Raw genomic sequence first — 22,263 nt, 5'->3', positions numbered from 1 at the left:
TATTTTATCCAAGGATATCCACCTTATTCCCGTAGTCCTACCCATCAGAAAGTGTTTAGACCATTTGAAAACTTTCTGTTTCCCTTCATCTACTTAAGTATAAATCTTCAATTAGATTTCATTTAAGTCAGTGGAGGAAATGAGAGGGCATTTGGCAAAGCATCATTACGACTAGCCTGTAGACTTGGAGTTTTGATTACTGAATAAATAAAGGAGGCAGATGCGTTTGTGTACATACCTAAGGTGATATTGACAAAGTGGAAAAGATCATAATGTTTACAGCTCTATCCTCTGGGAGATAAAGAAGAAAGTATGGTTTGTTTTTTCCCTCTTTATTTGCTAAGCAAAGATAAGTTTTCCTGCTTGGTCTCTGTTTCAGGTTGGGGTTCGGAATGGATTTCTATACCCACCGAAATAAAGAATATAAATGCAAACCATTGTATAAAGGACTTGGTGTTAGCTATAGTGTCCCCATCAACATAACGAAGACAAGGTTCTTCTGCTGCATTTTTATTTCCTTTTTTCCTCTGAAATCTTTTTGCTAAGAAGATGTATCTAAATAAAAATTGTGATATGTTGCCTTATAGAAGTGGAAGTCTAAATTAAAACAGTGCAACGAAGTCCCGACAAGAAGCTGCTTGATTCTTTGATGGGTCTGCCCATGACCATTAGGGCTGCATGAGGCTTTGGGTGCTGATTCGATTTGGAGGAGATTTGGCCTGATTCGGCAGCTGCATCTCTAAATCCAAATCAAATCAGGGGACCAATTAAAAGATCCGAATTGATTCGAAGCTCTCCGAATCGATTTGGAGAGCTTCAGTGATTTGGACAGTCCCCACTGGCTGCCACAGGGAGCTGGACCCGGACTCCATGCTAATAAGTAGGGGGCAGGGAGGGGAGGCTGGTGGAGGGGGGACCCCTGCCAGGCCCCATCCCCTGCCTGCTCCCCCAATACCCCAGAGCTTTCCCCGACCCCTGCACGCTCTCCCAGCCCCCCCACCCATATGGATGCTCCACCCACCTCAGCTCGCAGTTGTTTAAAAAAAAAGCCTGGACTTACCGACTGCTGCAGTAACCTTGGGGCTTCTGGGGGCTTGTGGCAGATCTCCCCATGCAGCACAGTGCAGGGTAGTGGGGTGCAGCAATGATCACCCCCCATCAACCTGGCAGCAGCTGGTGAGTCAGGGCTTTTTTTTCCCCAGAGAGCCAGAAGCTGGGGCTGGGAGAGCAGACGGGGGATGGGGCTTGTGTGATTCAGAGATTCAGCTGATTCAGCAGCAGCCAAATCTCCAAATCAGATTTGGTTGAATCAATTTGGGACAGTAATTTGAATCACTGAATCCAGTCACTGTTCCCTGAATCATCCAAATCCAAAATGAAAACTAGCCACTCTGCACAGGCCTAATGACCATATCATTCTTCAGTATTTTAATCAAAGGAGAAAAAAAGACCTAATGGAAACTCTTGCTTGGACTGTTTTAGCAGTGCCAATGGAATATTTGAATGATCAAGGTCTTTACAAAGTCTGTGTCTCACTGTGAAGGCGGTGAATTTGAGGACATGCCAGATTTTGATAACAGGTTGCTCTCACTGGGTTTGTTATCTAATCCATGGTTTCATAAAATATGGGTGCCTCTAAGAACTTCTATCATTAACCTGTCTATCAGCTTGGCATCTGAGTACAAAGAAAAAGGATCACAGAAACAGCATTTGATCAGCAGTACTGTGCTTTTTTCCATACTCTTGCAGGCCCGAAGTATGCACATGTTTATTATGTACTAGTTCATGTAGTCATGGAATGGTCGTTGTTAGAAATGAGTCAGCATTGTCCAATTTTACTGAAGACTGAATTCAAATATTAAATATTAATATTAAAATATGAGTTATACTGAATTGATTCGCATACAAAATGAAGATGTTTTTTCTGAAAATTAGCTACTGAAAATTAGTGTGCATGTCTTAAGGAAGAAAGTATGGGAAGCAGAGAGTCCAATCATGTAGAAGCCAAACTGCCCATCCCCTCTTCTCAAGGTTGATGGGCAGCCAGCCACACCTGCAAAATCAGCTAAGAGCCTGATCCTGCTGGAGTGGAGCTGCCCAGCCTTTCTCTTGGGCATGTCCTGCCACATGTTTCTGCTCCCTCTGTTCAAACTGCCTGTGGTTGCCCTGCAAAAATATTTCTTGGCATTTTCAAGGAAAGATCTTTCTTCATTCTGCCTTTCAAACACAAGAAGTGCTGGGGGTAGTATGAAAATATGGTATTTCTTGAAAGATGGTGAGGCAAGCTGTAAGATGGCATGAGGGACCCTCTTAACTAATGTGACTCCTTGACGCTAACTTAGTCTTTTCTAGACCCTTGTACACTGACTCTCCCTTCAGAAAGTTATACTGCTTTGGCTTTGTGTGCCTGCTCCTTTAGTTAAGCTTTGGATCAGTGGAAGCAGGTTGTCTTGCCACCTAGTGGTAGGTACTATACTATCACCTAGCCTAGATAGCCAGTTTGAGAAAACTTGTGTATGTTCCTCATTGTAAAGTACAGTTGGAAGGGTGTTGTAGCCATGATGGTCCAGGAAATATATGAGAAACAACCTTTTTTAGGCCTTTATTTGATAAGCACAGATTGGTTCTCCTGCTCGGTCTTTCCTGCTCAGGTTGGGGTACGGAATGGGTTTCCTTTCTTGGACCAATTATATAATTAGGAGAGATGCTAGACAAACTTTCATGCACAAAGTTCCCTTTTTACCAAATCACATTTGCCTTAGCCCAGTGATAGGCAGTTATTTAATCTGGAAAGCCCCCTACCGGCTGACCCAGTGACACACAGACTGGGAGTTGCAGGGAGTCCTGGGCCATTGGGCCAGGCGGGCTCCGTATGTCCACGTGTGGCTCCCCACTGAAGTGCTGGAGCTGGCCCAACACAACCTGATGGCACATGGCTCCCACCTGTAGTGCTAGGAGCCCCACGTGCTGGCATGGAGCCAGCCTGGTCTTGTCTGAAGGCTTGGGCCGGCAGGCTCCGTGTTGCTATGTGCAGCTCCCAGGATTCAGCCAGCAGCACTCACCACTGGGGGGTCTCTGTCTGCAGCAGGCCGGGGCACCCCAACAGCCTGCCTTCAGGCTGAGTGCCATGGCGGGGGGGCCCCCACCCACCCACAAACTCCACACTCACCCCTGCCTCCTGCCGGCAGGAGCTCCCCTCTCCAGTCACCAACTGTCTAGTTGCACACCATTGCGCTTGGCGTGCCTCCACATGGGGCTCCCAGATGGAGTTCTGGGAGCCCCATGGAGGTGGAAGCACAGGGTCCTGGTCAAATGGCACACAACCTCTGAAAGCCCTCCTCCCACTAGCTTTCAGAGGGGACACTGTGAATAATTGTTTTTTGGAGGGGCCCCTATGGGCTGGATACAGCTGTATTTTGCCTGCCATTACCTTAGCCAGTTTAAGTAAGGCCAAGAAAGTCTCAGTGTATGATGTGATAATGGAAGAGCACCTACTTTTATGTATCATTTCACAGTTTAGACCTAGTGCTACAAGTGCAGATTTCATAGGATCAGAATCTTGGAAAACCAATATAATGAATGCTTCAAACTGCCTAGGAATCATAATTTACTTTGTCAGCTGCAGGGATTACTGGTGGAAAATGAAAATGGAAGCAGGAACCAAGAAATTCAATGGAAATAGAAGTGGGAACCAGAGAGTAAAAGGAAAAGGAAAAGCAGACTGGTGCCAAAAGGATATATTTGTACTAAATTGCCTGGATATGATTTTGTTGTTCTCTAAAAATGAGTAAAAATTAAAAATACAGAAAAATGAGAGAGAAACTTCAATATGTATGTCAGATGAAAAAGGAAGATGTTAAGACAAACAAGCATTTTTTTTTTATAGTGGAGTACCATCATTTTTTTTTTTACTACCATTTCCTAATTCAATATATTTATATCAGTTTGTTCTTAATTCATGCTTCTGTGTTTTTTTCCTCCTCCAATTCCCTCCTAGTGGAGATTTTTTTATCCAGCTATTTGAGTATTCCTGATGGTTTACCCCATGCTCTTTTGTGACTAAAAATATTATTCTTTTCCTTTCTGTTAACATTCATCCTCTCCAAAATCAAAGGCATTGTCCAGGACTTTCCATAAGACATCTGGCTTCTAATCATTAGGTCTTTTTTTATACATTTCTTTTTGTGTTTTATAAACTTGCAGAACTAGATCTTCCTTTACATTCTTGTACGATCTTCATGATTTACTCTAACAGGCTTATTGCCATGCATGTCCTGCTTCTGTCACACTTCTCGGTATGATTCCCCAATAATTTATTTGTGGTAAAGGAGAACCAAATTAGATCAGCATTATCTTTAATTAAGTTATTGTTACAGAGTTAGCTCACTCGGGACTTTATTTTTTAATGTCTCCAGAATCAGTGTTGAGTTCTATGTACTATGTTGCCCATGCTATTGCAATAAGAATTGTATTGATGTTGCACACTTGAAAAATAAAACTTATTATACCTCAGTGTCAAGTAAAGGTAGTTTGCATGAGATCTTGCTTAGCTGTGCTGTTTTCTCAGCACAAATTTGGACTTCCATAGGTTGAATGGAATGATAATTTAGAAAGATGGGATGATCTGCTTTAATTTTGATTTTTGAAACTAACTTTTATACTCTTATCGTAGTGGGAAGAAATGATTTGTTTTAGAATAATGGTATGCAGAGGCAGATCCAAGGGGGTACCCTGGTGTACTTACACTCCCTTTTGATTCCTGCTCCACCAAAAGTTTAAAACCAACTGTCTGGCAGTGACAGCAGCATTTCTAGTCAGGCAGTGCTGAGGCAGTCAACTGACTTCATGGATCATTCTAATCTTCCTGATCCCTTCTAAAATCTTAATTTCACAGGTGTTAACAACCCTTTCTTCTTTTTAATGGTCTTGATGTTTCACCAATCAAGTTATCCTTTTTTCTGCAATTATTCTTTTTCTGTTAGCTGCTACTGGTAATGAAGCTCCTATTTCGTAGCCCTGTAGATTGTTTTTAACAATCCAATGGAGTTGCATTTGTTTTTGCTTCAATCTTAAACTGAATAATACAGCCTTTGGCCCCTAGTAAAGTTTCTAGTTTAATTTTAAATGAGAAAATATGTGATGTTTCATGTGTGATGATGAACCTTACCAGCTGCACACTCCTCTTCAAAATTCTGCCCATGCTGGTATGTTTTGTTCTTTGAAAGAAGCATGTGAAAGACAAGGCAAAAAGTGCATGTCGCAATGCCACCCTTACCATCCTTGGCATTTCTCACTCTGCTCATCTGGAAGGACAACTTCCTAAACCCTGAAGCAGTGCAGCTGCATCCACATGGTCCTGCAAGTGGACTGACTACCCAGGGTGCAGAGTGATTGGCTTTGTCACTCAGTACAGCTAATTAGCTCATCCAAAATCCCGCACAGAAGTAGCTGCCCTGGTTCTGCTTCAGGAAACAGCTCATCTGAAGTAGTACATTGCATCTAGGGCAGGGGTGGGCAAAATGCGGCCCACAGGCCATGTGCAGCCCGCCAGGCCATTCTATCTGGCCTGCGGAGCCCCTAAAAAATTTAGAAAATTAATATTTATTTGCCTGTCATGCAGATAGAAAAAGCTGTGGAGAATATTCACATAAAATCAGAAAGGAAGATAAGCGCTGCATTATAACATTGTAATATTTAGGCCTGTCTAGTATCCAAGAGTCAGAAGTGACCTGCTTGCACAAACTATTTTGCATTATTTAGATATATTCTAAAGGATATGTGTTTCTGAACATAATTCAAAAGGCAAAGTAAAGGTCACTGGAAGAAAACCAGGAAACCCTGCTTCTTCTACCAACAGGGAAAGTCCAAATACAGAAAGCATGTCAAAGGAGACACAGCAAAACAGTCTTTTCTAAAGTATGTTTCAAAGGCCTTCTTACCTATAAAGCAAATTTGTGGCTAACTGTGGTAGGCTATGGAGGGCTTGGAGTATGTTGGCTTGTGCTCATTTTCAAACAGTGTCTAGCCCTTATGGAATTGCAGTGTGCCTCCACTCATTGACTGCACACTTTTTATGTGCTTTTCACTCACTCCACCATGCACTTCAGTGAGCCCCAAAGAGGCTTGCTTCTCAGTATCCCAGATGCGTAGAGTCCTCCCTACATGGGATTTTGATTGCCAGGATTTTGATTAACATTTCTGCTTCATTTGGGCCTTAAACAGCTGTACGGAACTCTTATGATCTAAAGATCAGTTAATGAAATACTGTATTTTCCCTGTATACATCAAGCCTACAAGTAAGACTTACACCTTGTTTTTAGAAGACAGAATGTAGAAAACAAGATTTTTCCAGTCCTGATCAACTGTGTGACATAAAGTCCTCCTGAGAACGTGGAAGTGTCCAGGAAGTGTGACATCAGAAACTTCTTGGTATGGCAGATTGCTTCCTGGACTCACTGGGCATTGATACATGTACCTTTTAGTTCTCAGATGCACTGGAGATCCACCGCTTCAGAGCAGACTCGATTAATCAAGTCTGCTCTACACAGGAGCTGATGCAGACTGCTGCTCCACTTCCAGTTGTATAAGAAGCAAAATGTGCGTCAGTGTGCAGAAAATGGCGGCAGCACACTTTTGAACTAAAGCACATCCAAGGTCTTTTAGTTCAAAAGCATACTGCCACCAGTCGCACATTTTGCCACTTATAAAAGTGCCACCATTGCAGTGCTTTTCAAAGTGCCTGGCACTACGGCACTTCCACATGTAAAAATGCCCATTGTGTTCCCAGGAGGACTTACTCTGTGTCACACAAGGTTAGGGCTGAGACCCTTCCAAAAGGTAATAGCAAGACGGTCAGTTTATTGGAAGTAGTTCTTTATACAAGTTCCTGTAAATAAAATGTTGTTTCCACACCACAGTCCTCCTCAAGTATCTCGTTTGCAGCTTTGGGCACAAGCTACAGTGCTCAGGCAATAGGTAAATCTATGAAAAGGTTAACACAAGATTCCTCCCCCTACATTTACTGAGCAGAGACAAGCAGCAGCCATCTTTGCAGCTGTGTGGCATGCACATCTCCAAAAATGCTTCTTTCCAGCAAAGAAAGCAGATTCCCCACTTAAAATGTGTACCCCAATTTTGGGGGGCTGATTTTGGGGGGAAAGATGCATCTTGTATGCAAAAAATGCGGTATAAAATGATCAACAACAAATTTGCTCTTGTCTTTTTGTTGAGGTGGTGCTCCAGATAGCCTTATAGAATCCTAATACTGGAGACCTTTGACCAAATGTACATAAAATCAGCCAAAAGAAGAAGAAAACCTGATTCTGACAGGAAAAAGAAATGTATATGTTTAAAAAGAATTTTACCTAGAAAAATCTGCTTCTGTCAGCACTAGAGATGATGAAAGCCTTCAAAACACTGAGCAATGAATATTCATTCACATCTTCTGCTTCTTCTATGCCCCATCTGTGTTAGTTTTCTGCAAACATTTTTATGATCAGGTTTTTCCAACACAAATGGTCATGGAAAGTGAATTGCATATTTCTTTCTCCAAGAATTCGTACCAAATACCTGAACATATAAAGTTGTCTGTCCAGTCATAATTACTAATCATTTGATAATTTCCCCAATGTTTTCTGTTCTGTAATTATCTCTAAACATACAGTGATTCTTAGATGTTTCAGTTATTCTTCCTTGTTCACAAACAGCCCATAGTGAGTATTCAATATTTGGAAATATTGCCTTTTGATTGGATATAGGAGCCATATGATGTTTTCTATGATAGAGGACTGTAACTCTTGGAATGAGGTCTTTAGTATGGATTTGCATAATTATGGGCCAAATCCTCAGCTAATTTAACTCGACATAGACCCATTGATTTAAATTACCATTGCATATCAAGTCCACATCTGCCACTATGAAACCAAAATTATCATTTTGAAAAAATCTGCAATATTCACGTAAAATGTGTTGCTTCAGCAATCATTCCTACCCCTAGAGCCTTTTGCTAGAGTATTCATAAAGGGTGTTCACAAGAGAAGTGGAGACTAGGAAGGATAAAATCCAAAACTTTATTTATGGGAAATATTTTCAAGCATCTAATCCAAACAAATACTCGAGACTGTGAATTGATTGCACAAAATGTGAGAATGGGAGGTAGCATATTCTGGCATGTCACAAATGCCAAAGAGATAAGAACAAATCATAAGTAGAGCATTTAAACTTTTTGACAGATTTAACAGCAATGTTCATTATTTTCTTTGGTGTAGTTCATGTTCCTCCTGTTTTGCTTTTGCCTAAAACATTCCATGTTGAGCCCAATTGGTTGTATATTAATAAAGCATAAATTCCAGAAAACAGTTGGACTTTCTTGAAGATATCAAAAGAGAAGGAAGCTACCACTTCCTCCACTAATTAATCAGCCCCATTACTAATTATACAATAAATTATTGTGCCAGATTTTAAGAATCATAGCCTAATGCAACTTTTCTACCAAAAGTTTCAAGAATGTGGGAAATTTCTCAGTGAAATTGGACTGATTCAGATAAAAAGAATGTTAAAAAACCTGAATTGCTGAGCTGTTTAATTTTTTATTGTGAATATTTTCTACACTTCTAATAACAGAGTTTGTTTCCCCACAACATTTTATGTCTTTGAATAATGAACACAGCTCCCTTTGCCTATTGTTAGCCCTTATTTGTGGCAAAAGTTATATGTAGTGCTACCTGAAAAAATCCTTCAGATTATCTGTTGGCAATTTAGTGTGGCAGCACAAGTGTACACGTGCTTCTGATAATACTAATCCCATTAAAAAAGTCAATACTTTTACATCCTCTGGGATAAGAAAAATACTAGGGAACCATCACATGTTTTGATTATGTGCTTTTAGAATGGAGTTTTGTAAACTATCCCCAGAGCTGCAGACCGAAAGATAAGAATTTGTAAAGAAGCATAATCTGATAGATGTTTTGCTGGACTGCCTCTCTCATGCTTGACAGATAGGCCAAAAATGTTCATCTTATATATTTTTTCTTCTAAAGAACAGCATCTGGCCTCATAAATGTGGCTAGCATTCAAGGCTGTATATTTTTCCAGCACAATTTATCATTTTGTTTCATCGCCATTTCACAGCAGATTTCCACTGTGGTATTCTCATGACATGCTCTACATTTTATTTTTCCAGTGCATTTTTACAAGTTCCTAGCAGTTTTCTTTGCTTCTGTCATTTAAGTTAAGTATTAATTTTCTGAAAAACTGTCTACAGTTATTTCTGATTCTAAGTATTATGGACCTCACATTGCACCACAAAACTGTTAGCTAGTGGTGTTCAAAAGAATCCTCTTTCTTTCATGATAAAAGTAAGGTATCTTTAGTTAACTATTGCAGAAGTTCTTTTGCCCATTCTGATCAGGGTGAAATCCTTACCCTATTGAAGTCAGTGAGACTTTGGTGCAGCCAGGATTTTGCTGCAAATCATAGAAAATTAGGGTTGGAGAGCCTTAGAAGGTCATCTAGTCCAACCCTCTGCTCAAAGCAGGACCATCCCCAACTAGATCATCCCAGCCAGGGCTTTGTCAAGCCTTAAAAACCTCCAGAGATGGAGATTCCACCCCCTCTCTAAGTTACCTATTCCAGTGCTTCACTACCCTCCTAGTGAGAGAGTTTTTCCTAAAGTCCAACTTCACCCTCCCTTGCTGCAACTTGAGCCCATTGTCACCTGTTGCCACAGAGAACAGTCTTGCTCCATTCTCTTTGGAACCCACCTTCAGGTAGTTGAAGGCTGCTATCAAATCTCCTTCCTTTTTTCTGCAAACTAAATAAACCTAGTTCCCTCAGCCTCTCCTTGTAAGTCATGTGCCCCAGCCCCCAAACAATTTTCATTGCCCTCCGCTGGACTCTCTCCAAGTTGTCCACATCCTTTCTGTAACTGGGGGCCCCAAACTGGACACAGTACTCTAAATATGGCCTCATCAATGCTGACTAGACGGGAATAATCACTTCCCTCCATCTGCTGGCGATGCTCCTACTAATGAAGGACAGTTAGCCTTCTTAGCAACAAAGGCACACTATTGGCTCATATTCCATTTACTGTCCACTGTAACCCCCAAGTCCTTTTCTGCAGAGCTACTGCTTAGCCAGTCAGTCCCCAGCCTGTACCAGTGCATGGGATTGTTCTGTCCTAAGTGCAGGACTTCGCACTTGTCCTTATTGAACTTCATGAGATTTCTTTTGGTCTAATCCTCTAATTTGTCTAGGTCTCCCTGAATCCTAGCCCTACCCTTCAGGATATTGACTACTCCCCCCAGCTCTGCAAACTTGCTGAGGGTGCACTTTATCCCATCTTCCAGGTCATTGATGAAACTGTTAAATAACACTGGATCAGCCCCTAGGGCACTCCCCTTGATAATGGCTCCCAACTAGACATCAAGCCATTGGCTACTATTTACAGTGCATTCATCCAACCCATACTTCCTTAGCTTTTTTCTAAGAATGTTGTGAGAGACTATATCAAATGTCTCGCTAAAGTCAAGGTATATCACATACACTGGTCTCTCTGCATCTACAGAGACAGTCATCTCATCTTAGAAGGCAATCAGGTTGGCCAGGAATGATTTGCCTTTGCTGACTGTTCCTAATCATCTTCTCCTCTAAGTGCTTAGAAATTAATTCCTTGAGGACCTGCTCCATGATTTTTCCATGAACTGAGATGAGGCTTACCAGCCTGTAGTTCCATGGATCCTCCTTCTTCTCTTTCTTAAAGATGGGTACTATATTTGCCCTTTTCCAGTCATCCAGGACCTCTCCTGATTGCCATGTGTTTTCAAAAATGATGGCCAGCGACTCTCCAATCACATTGGCCAACTCCCTCAGCACCCCCATGTGCATCCCATCTGGCCCTATAGACTTGTACATATCCAACCTTTCTAAATAGTCCCTAACATGTTCTTTTGCCACTGTTGGCAGCTTACTTCCTCCCCAAACTCTGCTGCCAGGTGCAATAGCCTGGGAGCTGATCTTGCCTGCAAAGACTGAGGTGAAAAAAGTATTAAGCAGTTCAGCCTTTTCTGCATCCTCTGTCACTTGGCTGCTCCCCTATTAGTAAAGGACCCATGCTTCCCCTGATCCTCCTCTTGTTGATGACATATAGAAACCCTTCACATCCCTTGCTAGCTGCAATTTCAATTGTTCTTTGGCCTTCCTGATTTCATCCCTGCATGCCCATGCAATACTGTCATACTCCTCCCTAGTTGTTTGTCCAAGTTTCCACTTCTTATAAACTTTCTTTTTTGTGTTGTAGCTCCTGGAAGAGTTCCCTGCTAAGCCAAGCTGGCCTTCTGTCATACTTGCTAGTCTGCCTGCACATCAGGATGGTTTGTTTCTGCTTCCTCATTAAGGTTTCTTTAAAGTACAGCCAATTCTCCTGGACTCCTCTTCCCCTCAGACTGGCCTCTGAGGGGATCCCACCCATGAGTTGCCTGAGTGAATCAAAATCTGCTTTTCTCGAGTCCAGAGTTGTACTCTGCTGCTGTCCTTCCTTCCTTTCTTTCCTCAGGATCCTGAACTGAAATCATATTGTTGTCACTGCTGCCCAAGTTGCCATCTACTACTACATTTCCCATCAATTCTTTCCTGTTTGTGAGCAGCAGGTCAAGAAGAGCATGGCCCCTAGTTGGCCTCTCCAATACTTGCACCAAGAAGTTGTCCCCAGCACCCTCCAGAAACGTCCTGGATTGCCTGAGCACTGCTGTATTGCCATCCCAGCAGATGTCAGATGATTGAAGTCCCCCATGAGAACCACGCCCTGGGACTGGGAAATTTTCACTAGCTGTTTGAAGAAAGCCTTATCCACTACGTCCTCCTGAGCTGGTGGTCTACAGCAGGTTGAAACTAACTTTCTAGCTGGTTAAAACATTTTATTTGTAAACCACTCTTCACCAGAACCAGGAACAAGATAACAGAGACTGGATAAATGTTTTAGCTGTGTGAATGTTTAAGGAAAGCCTTATAGGGATATCAGGCAGAAAGAATCTGCAAGACTTTGAGATAGCTTGGATGTGACAATAGAGAGAGGTCTGTGTGCTGGGTGCTCTTTTTCCAAAGCATCAGCCATGCAATGTTTCCTTGTAAACCTTTAGTATTCTGTCCAATTTTCCAATTCTATAGAAAAACCTTCTGCAGCTCAGAGAATCTAAAGCTGAAAAGCTGTTTATTAACTTTTATCCCTTTAATTCTTTTATGCATAAACTGTCAGTGTGGGATTTTCAAAAGCAGCCTCAGTGAAACCAGCAGAGCTAAGCCAGTGCTCACTACTTTGAAAATCCCAACTAAAATGATATGGAATGCAGCTGAAACCAATATTTTTACATCAAAATCAATACAAATGTTGTCACGGACATGAAGGAGAAAGATTTGACACCAATACAGTAGTGGTCCAATATGAAATTGCACTTGTGGAGCACACAGTTGAGAGATGGATGACCAATGAAAGGACACTATCTAACTCCTATCACCAGTTGTGTACTGGTTCCCACACTTCTGGTTTCAAACTAAAATATTCTACTATTTCTAGTGTCAGTTGAACTTCCAGGATCCAGAGATCCAATACTTAAGTACACAGACACTTCTCATAATTTATCAGCAAGTATTTCTTGAATTGAAATGAATCCAGCTAGAAATAAGGTGAGACCAGATTTTTTTTCTTGCAAGATTTCTAGTACATCCAGCTTCTGGCTGAATTGGAAGCGCCTAGAAAAGGAGTGCTTTTTCATGCTATTTCAGCACTTTTGCTTCCAGTCAAAGCTAGGAAGTGCATGGATAACAATTTAAAAAGAAAGAGAAACCTAATTCCTATAATTTGGAGCTGGCATGATGGAAATGCCATTAACATACAGATTTTTTCAAAAACCCCCAAATGTGGGTTTTATTCAGACTTAGATTTGGATGAAGATGCAGGCTAACTTATTCTGCTGGCGCCCATTACTCGTGTGTGGTTATTTTGTGAGAATAGTAGCCATGAGCCCAAAACAAAATCCTTGACCTGAAAATTTCTGAAACTAAAGTATGATTGGAATCTCAATCTGTATTATATTCTCCATATCAAACAGCAAACAGGTACTGTACTTAGAAATAACTTTATTTTAGTTTGCGGGTATAGCAAAACGCAAAAGCAGCTAAACATAAAATCTACAGAGCACCTGGGTTTACTATAAGCTAAATCAGACTCAGTATGTCCTTGAATTTATAGATGTTTCAAATATGGAGTCAGAATATGGTGCTTGACCTTCTTTCTGCTGAACAAATTAAATTGAATAGGTCTTTTTTTTTAATCTAGGCTATGCTTTATTCTTTTCTTGACTTCTGATCCTGCATTCCTTTGCTTCCACTCCTACAGAATTTTATTTCCTGTCTGACTTTTTTAATCCCTTCCTATTTGAGTTCTTTGGATATGTGGAGTCTTTTTACTAGACTCTATATTTTTGCAGTAGTGGTGAGAAAATAAGATATATATTGTTCTTGTGTGTGAACTTGGTTAAGCTTTATCATGTGTGTTCCTTTGACAGTTAAATCTGTATTTCCTGCTTTCTTTGTTACCCACAGCAGTAGGTAACTTTCCTTCCTTTGCCCTTATTCAAACATTAAAAAAAGAAAATAGCATATCAGGACATGATTTCTGATTTTTCCATTTTCTTCCTCCTTCTTAGCCTTGTGCTGTACAGCCAAATATTTTACTTTATGAGAGAATAAACACCTATTGCTGGCTTATTTGTGCCTCATCATACATGATCAATGTCCAGTGTCAGTTTCCAAACTTCAGTTAATATTTTTGCCTTTTCAGATCACTGAAGGTCTGTGGTCACCAACTAGTGGATCTCAATCCATCGGTAGATCTCAAAGCCTCTTGCAGTAGATCTCGGAGCCTCTTGGAGTCAATCCAAGGCTGGGGTGGGGAGCTGAGTGCCCACATGGATGCATGCGCATGCCCCAGCCCAGTCGGTCAGTCCATGGAGGAGGAAGGGGGCAGGGTCTAGATTGAGGCCCCTGTGGTGAGAGACAATGCTGCAGAGCCAAGAGCAGGGGTAAGTTGAATGGGACCCTGGCCAGGTGAGACTTACCTGCTGGGAAGGCGCACCCCCAAATATTTTTTTTTCCCCTCTGCTTCCATCTTCCCCCCACCTTCCCTCTCTGCAGGTTTACCTGCAGGGCAGGGGGTGGGGAATGGCACACAATAGATCTTGGGTTGCTTTAAAATGTGTAAGGTGATCTCCTACTTAAAAAGTTGGGAGACCATTGCTGTAGGTTAGTGATGGTTATCTAACATTTATGATGGCTAGACCTGAAAAGAGTTTTCCCATCTTCCATCTGTATTGTGCTTGATATGCAGAATTTTTTTTGTGCAATTTCTCAGTTGGTCTAATAAAAATTATAATCTCTGAACCAAGAGTTCTATATTTTTACATTTCTTCCCAGCTTCCAAACTTTTTTGAGATTTTGACTTTTTGAAATAGAAAAAAAATCTAGAAATGTGGTGAACCAAAATCCTTAAAAAAAAAAAAGGAAAAAAGAAAAAAGTTTCATATGGGTAAAACAAAAATTGAATTTTGATCATTTTGACACATTTCATTTGGATATTGACTATTTTTATTTTTTACTGTAACTCCTAAATAACTTTTATATTTCACTTTTTATTTAGAAATTTAATTTTGAATTAGAAAGCAAGCATTCATTTTAAGAGAACATTTTATCATTCTTGATGCTTCTTTTTCCAAGTTTTTTCAACTTGAGAAATTCAGCAACACTGACTCCTTTCCCACAAGGAAACAATTTTCATATCTCTTATTCAACCAAGTTTATAGCAGGGACTGATGTTAGGCACAGAAAGATTTGGTTTTGCAAGTGGCCATTTTATAATGAAGAAAGCTACACTAAAAAAACCTCCAATTAGCTCCACTGCTGACTATTAAGTTAAAATAAGTAACAGGTTAAAGCAGCGACTCTGAACCAGGTTTCCAGGGCACCTAGGGGTTCAGTGAGATCCTTTGAAGGATGCAATGAGGTGTGAGAAGATAATCCAGGCATAAAACAAGCAGATAAGCACAGGCTCAGGTTCTGCCTGGCTGTTCCCTGACCCGCATTGTTGGCCCTTGATGTAAGGAGGCAAGCATAAGTTGTTCTTTTAAATGGGGTACTGCTCAAGTCACAAAAGTTATGGAGGGGCCTGAGACTAAAAGGGTTGAGAACCATTGGGTTAGAAGTAAACCCATAACATAAACTTCAACTGACTACCGTATGGTAAGAGTGATTATATAAAGCTTGATCCAAAACTGACTGAGGTCAGTAGGACTTTGGATAAAATAAATAGCTACTTTCATCTGAGGACTACAAAGTGTTGCACAGGTATTAATAACCCAACCCATAAGGTTACAGGTGTAGCAGGCTCACCTTTCAGAGCTTGGGTTGAGTCCCAGGCTTGAGATCCTGCTGTTTTGATTGGTGGAGCCCATCCACCAATCAGAAGGCAGCAAGAGAAATAAAGTCATGCCCCTTTCCTGAAGGGAGGGGGAGAAGAGCTCCCCCGGACCTGATTGAAGACTGTAAATTGTCAAGTCCGGAAGACTTCAGGGGCAGAACCCTGGAGCGTATAAAATGAGCTGTGTGCCCAGCCAAGCTCAGCTAGGAACAACAGTGGTGGTGGTGGTGGTGGTGGGCAGGTTCCCCCTCCATGAGTGTGTTTCCAGACTGGTGGGGAATGGCTGGGAGGATAAGACAGAGAGGAGGAACCCACCTGTGCTGCCACCGTTGTCAGCTGAGTCTGTCTCCCCATGCAGCCTGTTTGGAGTAAGGTACGAGTAGCTCTAGAGCTACACTTGCCCCCAGGGCAGCCAGAGACAGTGGCAGTAGAAAACAGGGAAAAACAGGAATGGGAGGGAAGGGAAAGGGCTGCTGTGCATAGAGAGAAGGTGGGGGGAGATTCTTACCTGAGTTGGGGACTTGAAACAGTTTCCAGCTGCTGTTCCCATGATGTTGTCTGACAAGGGGGTGTGACCACACCACTGCACCCATTCTGGATCTACTCCTGTATATATGTCCCTGCTTGTGAGATTTCAACCTATCTGAATTCATAGGCAAAATAGCCAGATCAAGGTCTCTTACTCATTTTCTCCTTAGATGTGGAGACATGGCCCATATGTTTGTCATATGCATCTGCAGGGGGTGGCAACCCACAAGGCTACTTCTTGTAATACCATTGTTGTTTTGTGATGATCGTTTCCCAATGTAGAAGCATTTGGTATTATTTTTCATGAAGTGGTAGCAGGTATTAGAACTCCAAATAATACTCCAGTTTTGACATCCCTTTATACCTTTGTAAGTTTACAGTACCTCTAGGGCTTTGGGGGTCTGCTTGGATATGTGGGGAGAGGCATGACCCATGAGGGGTGGACGGTAGGGGGAGCTAGGCATGACCCATGGGTAGGATGGGCAGGCATGACCAATGGGCTAGGTTTATATCAGGTGGGCATTTTGAGCCCAGTTTAACCCCCACAAATGTCTTAGCCCTGAGATCAGTGTCCAGCACTCCAGGTATTCTCGTTTTTGATGATCTGAACAGAATTTACTGTTTTATCAGAATTTCCCGTTAGATTTGGGAAAAATGGAGAATATTGATTTAATGTCTAGAACTTTTCTTCACTACAAAATGATTAAACTTGGGTCCATGAAACTGTGTGCCACTAACAGACATTACTATACAGTCCCCAGCAAAAATAGAATTCATATACATAACCAGTAGGGGTGACAAAATGGGGTGTATTTGATTCAGATTCAGATTTGGCCCGAATTGGAACAGTGATTCAGTTTGTTGATTTGTATCATTGTCCCTGATTCAATTCAGCGATTCACCCATAGACATAGCTTCAAATGTTTTTTCTACATATCTCAAGGTACCAGGTGCTCAGGTGGATGGAGCATCCCACAGGAGCACAGGGGAGCCACGGGGGAACCCTGTCCCCTCAGACCCAGGAGATGTCAGTCCCCAAACTGGGGGCGGGGCCTGCGTGCTCCCTTGCAAACGCGGAAGTGGACCAGAAGTGCTCCTGTGGGACATTCCACGCACCCCAGCATCTCAACATTCATGAGCCGCCTGCTACCTTGAGGTATGTAGAAAAAACTTTTAAAGCTGTGCCTATATCCAAATTGTTGAATCTTTCTAAATCTCTCTGAATCCCCTGGGTGCACATCTGGGAGGAGATGGGCAGGGTAATTTTGCCCCAAGTGGCACAACTTGTGGCACAACTTGTCCCACACCAAAGTGCACGTTCAGGTACATGTGCTGAGGCAAAAATCCCCAGCACAAATTTGTGCCACTCTTATTTGAGCTGCTGCAAGCGCACGTGTCTGCATGTGTGGAGACACCCAATATGGGTATCCTAAGGCAGGGATTTTTCTGGGAAATCTCTTTTATGGGGCCAACTGCATAGTTGGAAGGGATATGGACAAGGTTTCAGGTACCTTCCTCAGGTCTCTGCCACATGACTTAATTAAAGCTATTGGTACCGGGTATCTAGCAATGCCTCTGAGGAAGGGTACTGATGTTCACATTCCTAGACTTAGACCAAAGCTTCCTTATCTACTTAAGAATCTTGACACACAATTTTTATGGTGCTTGTGATGAATATGGCACTAGTCCCCACTTTTTGAATACAATATAGGAAGAGGACTATGCCCATCTCCTCCTTGGATAATTTAGTTTTGTGCTTCTTGTCATATAGAAAGGACTGGGGCCTCTCTAACCCATAGAGTTTTGTATATTCATTACTAGTATTTGAATCCCATATTCATCAGATATCTTTGTATAATAGTGCTGTCATGTTTCTGGTTTGGACAAATAGAATTAGCAGAATTTTCCCTACATAGAGATCATTATTCCAAGGAATTTTTGTACCTCTTCCTGAATTTTAGAATGTCTACCCTCAAGCTACCCTAGGGACTTAGGGCCAGATATACCACCTGCTGCCCCTCCAAGTTAACTTAGGCACCTAAGTGAAATTCTATTCCACCCTGTTCAAGTTGAGATGTAGTATACAAAGCCAAAACTATAATTCAATTGTTGTATCTCAACTTTCTTTTATAGTCTGTTTCATTCCCTGCACCTCGTTCCTGTCTGGGTGAGTTAACAGGAAGTGACACTACATAATGTCCTGCAGAATGGATGGAACATTAAAAATAATCCTGCCAAAGGGCTGACTTTTTGGTCTTTAAGCACTGTATTACTTATACAACAGAGCATGAGGATTCGTCCTTTCCTTCCTTGACTCCCAGTGCCTAGGCCTGCCCTCTGACCCAGCCCATAAACACACTCCAGATGTATTTCCTACCCCCTGCTCAGCCATTAGGGACTGAGGAATGAGGCTATTTTCATTCAGTTTTGCCACCTGCCAACTGCTGCTGCTGTTGTGACTCTTAAACATGGACTCATTAGCTGCCTGTCTTCATCTCTGCACTTTAATTTCTCTCCTAGTCATCTGCTTCCCAAATTGCACAGCGGAAGTGAGGCAAAAAGTGCAGTTGTGGGATGCAATGGGAGCAGGGAAGGGGGAAGGGCAGGGCACAAAAGATGGGGGACAGGGGACTGTTTTATCACAGTCTGTGCTCCCAACTGTGGAGGGCAAAGATTCATGTAGGTAGTTATGCTTTTGGACTTGCCTTGATGCAAGGGAGGAGATGAAACAGGTTCGGTCTTGTTCTCCCCCCACATTACAAGTCAGCTTGGTCTTTGTGGGGGCAAATAGAAAAGACGAGATGGAATGCAGAAGAGGCAGAGCAAGAATGAAGTAAAGTGGAAGCAAAGAAGAGAAATGCAAAAAGAAAAAAAAAGGTAGTTGTTTTAAATTTAATGCCACAACTTCAGCCACTGGCCACGTCTACAGTCATTGTTTAAGAGTCACAACAGCAGCAGCAGTTAGGCTGCAATCGGACCTAGACAGGTTACAGGGGTGGGCAGACGAGAATAGGATGGGATTCAACACCGACAAATGCAAAGTGATGAACCTGGGGAAGAACAACCGGCACCATACCTACAGGCTGGGGAACTCCCTTCTCATCAGTACAGAGGCAAAAAAGGATCTTGGAGTCATCATTGACTCCAAGATGAATGTGGGCCGGCAGTTTGGGGATGCAGTCAGGAAGGCCAACCACACCTTGTCAAGCATCCACAGATGAATCTCAAGTAGGTCCAAGGAGGTGATCCTCCCCCTCTATGCGGCACTGGTCAGGCCGCAGCTGGAGTATTGCGTCCAGTTCTGGGCGCCGCACTTCAAGAGGGATGTGGACAACATGGAGAGGGTCCAGAGGAGGGCCACTCACATGATCAGGGGGCAGCAGGGCAGGCCCTATGAGGAGAGGCTTCGGGACCTGAACCTGTTCAGCCTCCACAAGAGAAGGCTGAGGGGGGATCTAGTGGCCTGTTATAAACCAGTCAGGGGGGATCAGCAGGCATTGGGGGAGTCCCTGTTCCCCCAAGCACTACCAGGAGTGACCAGGAATAACAGTCACAAGCTGGCAGAGGGTAGATTTAGGCTAGATATCAGGAGGCGCTACTTCATGGTCAGGGCGGCTAGGATCTGGAACCAACTTCCATGAGAAGCAGTGCTGGCTCCTACCCTGGGGGTCTTTAAAAGGAGGCTAGATGTACACCTTGCTGGGGTCGTTTGACCCCAGTACTCTTTCCTGCCATGGCAGAGGGTCGGACTAGATGATCTACTCGGGTCCCTTCCGGCCCTAGAAACTATGAAACTACACAAGACACTGACTGTGCAGTAGCTTGTTACTATTGTGCAGTAGCATCACATGGCATGAAGCTACTGGGCAGTCAGTATCACCTAAAAGCCAGCAATGCTACTGTGCAGTAATTCCAGTTACTGCTCAGTCATTTAGTACTTGTGTCTCATGTAAATGTGGCCACTGGGTAGAAATGAAGTTTGATCCTCAACACAGAACAAGTGTAATATCCATCTCATCTGACCTAGGCCAGGTGCGCAATATATTATACACCTGTTAAATGACCTGCCTGTTAGTGAGTTCTGCTACAGGGTAAATGATAGGTTAAAATAATCTTTTTGAAAGAAAAAGTTTCTTCACCATACTAAAAATGTTACTTTACTCTGGGCAGGTCACTTTTCTGTGCTAACATTTTCATCTGCAAAATGGAGATAATAAAATTTACTGCCATTATAAAGACTTCAAGATTTAATCAGGAAAATGTTTGTGTTAGACCCAGGTAAGAATAAAAAAGGAAAAGAAAGAAGAGGATATTGTTTTAAAGAATACAATGTGACTTCATTATTTATGCCTATGGGGTTTGATCAGAAGTGCTATTTCTGTATTTTTGTGTTTCTTTCAGTCTAATGCATTTGTGTTTCTAGCACATTTCATTTTCACGTTCTCTAACCAGAAGAGAATGTTTATTTCTTAGCAACTAAACAAAAATCATGAAATTCATAACATCTTTTCCATCACTGTTAAATTCTACAGAAGCTCATTATCATGTATGAGCTCTTCCAATTTTATGCCAGGTATTGTCATGTTAACTTTTAGGACTTCAAGATAAAAAAAAAAAAAATTAAGTCCCTATGCAACATTCATCTTTCAAAAAGTTAAGTTTCTAGCCCTGATAGTTTCCATGGGGAAAAAAAACCCTGAAAATATAACTTGAATACTTCCAAAAGCTTCAAAAACAAGAACATTAACAAATCCAAATTTTATGTTATAAAAAACCCAATTAAAGATATTGTTCGTTTTTTTAAAGATTGTTTCCAGGATTCTTGAATGTTTAATTAGTCACTCTTATAAAATCTCAACATGGGGTTCAAATTAAACTTTAAAAATAATTGGTCATCTCTTTTTACTAGATATTAGAAAATTGTGATTCAGTCTTAATGCTAGGACACAAGTAGTTTATTTTAATACTGATTTCTTACTTAATGTGTCATTGCATTTGAAATATGCAATATGTGACATAAACCTAACTGAAGGTCCAGGAAAATTACTTATAGATCTCCCAGATTCATTTCTTGTGTAAATAACCATTTCTATGACCTTGAATAACATGCTTTGCTACTTGTTGTATAAATTTCAAGCATAAAAAGGAAGAGATGTCAAGTTTTATGGAGTATAGGGAATGCTGCAATTCAAGGTCATGACCTCTTGAAGCAAGATACGCTTCAGAGGCACGATTGGATGTCATTTACTGAAATTCACCATTTTTTTTTGCTGTCATACCTCCCAAATCTGCAGAAGTATAGACACAATGCAACTCTCAAGCTGTTATATAAAAAAAATTGAAAAATGCTGGGTGCTTTTAAATGAACTAGGTGTTTCCCCATCTTTTGTTATATGTTGCACGTGTCCCAGTGGAAGTAAGTGATACTTTCTGCAGACCAGTGTACCCCAGCAGAAACTTTTGAAATCCATAGCTTAAAACCGAGAACAGAATGCTGTGGGGCACAGCTCTTCAGTCTCCCTTAAGTTTATTAAAGGCCCATCCCAGAATCTTACTGGAATGTTGTAATGATTCAAGAAATGAGAAAAGGGAACATCAAAGCCAATATGCTGCCAAGCACCAGAACTTATAAAGATTCCTGAGCCTATCTAATTATCACATCACTCTTTGAGTCAACCTGTTACAGTTTTGGTGCCAGCTGTGAAAAAGGCAATTAATGACTTTAAATTGAGCCCAGCTTCAGGCACATGAGGAGAAACTGTGAAGAACCCTGTGTAAGTCATGGACTATGATTTATCCCGTAACACAGCTGTTGGATAGTTTCACTGTGTTATACTAATGACTTAAAATAGATGGAATCCCTTCGAGAAATTGACCTAAAGGATGAAGACCTTTTTCCACTTCAAACATTTTTGTTGGCCTTAGGAAGATAATAAAGGCATTTTGGTACTGGGCACTTTGTTAATATTAAAGTGTTATTCTGCACATATGGTTAAGGAAAGATGACTTCCCTTTTTGTTATTCAGTTTCTCAGGCTCAGTTCAGAATAAAGTTAATTATAATTATGTTTTGTCTTCATATAATTATGTTTTGTCTATGGATCTAGAACCTCTTCAATAAGCTGATGGGATGCAGAGGTGTAACTATCAATTTTGATACCCCAGGTAACAAAACAGGTCAAACTTCCTGTGGGGGAGGGAGGGAGGCAGTGCAGAGTGCCAGAGAGTAGTTGAGGGAAAGAGGAGGGAAACAAGGAAGAAAGGTGATCA

General features: G+C 41.7%; 1 long non-coding RNA gene across 1 annotated transcript in view; it reads left to right on the top strand.

Moving 5' to 3' along the window:
• The window catches only part of LOC149868927 (uncharacterized), a 291,022-nt gene that overhangs the window by 241,066 nt on the left and 27,693 nt on the right, over positions 1–22,263 (top strand). The window contains exon 5 of the long non-coding RNA XR_016441043.1: positions 13,835–14,075. This is a non-coding gene — a long non-coding RNA (uncharacterized LOC149868927). The remainder of the gene's footprint in view (positions 1–13,834; positions 14,076–22,263) is intronic.

This window comes from Crocodylus siamensis, chromosome 3 (assembly GCF_052110815.1).
Source record: "Crocodylus siamensis isolate JL-2025a chromosome 3, ASM5211081v1, whole genome shotgun sequence".
NCBI classification, from domain to species: domain Eukaryota; kingdom Metazoa; phylum Chordata; order Crocodylia; family Crocodylidae; genus Crocodylus; species Crocodylus siamensis.
Note: the sequence above shows the minus strand (reverse complement) of the source record. Positions and strands in the feature narration are given on the sequence as shown.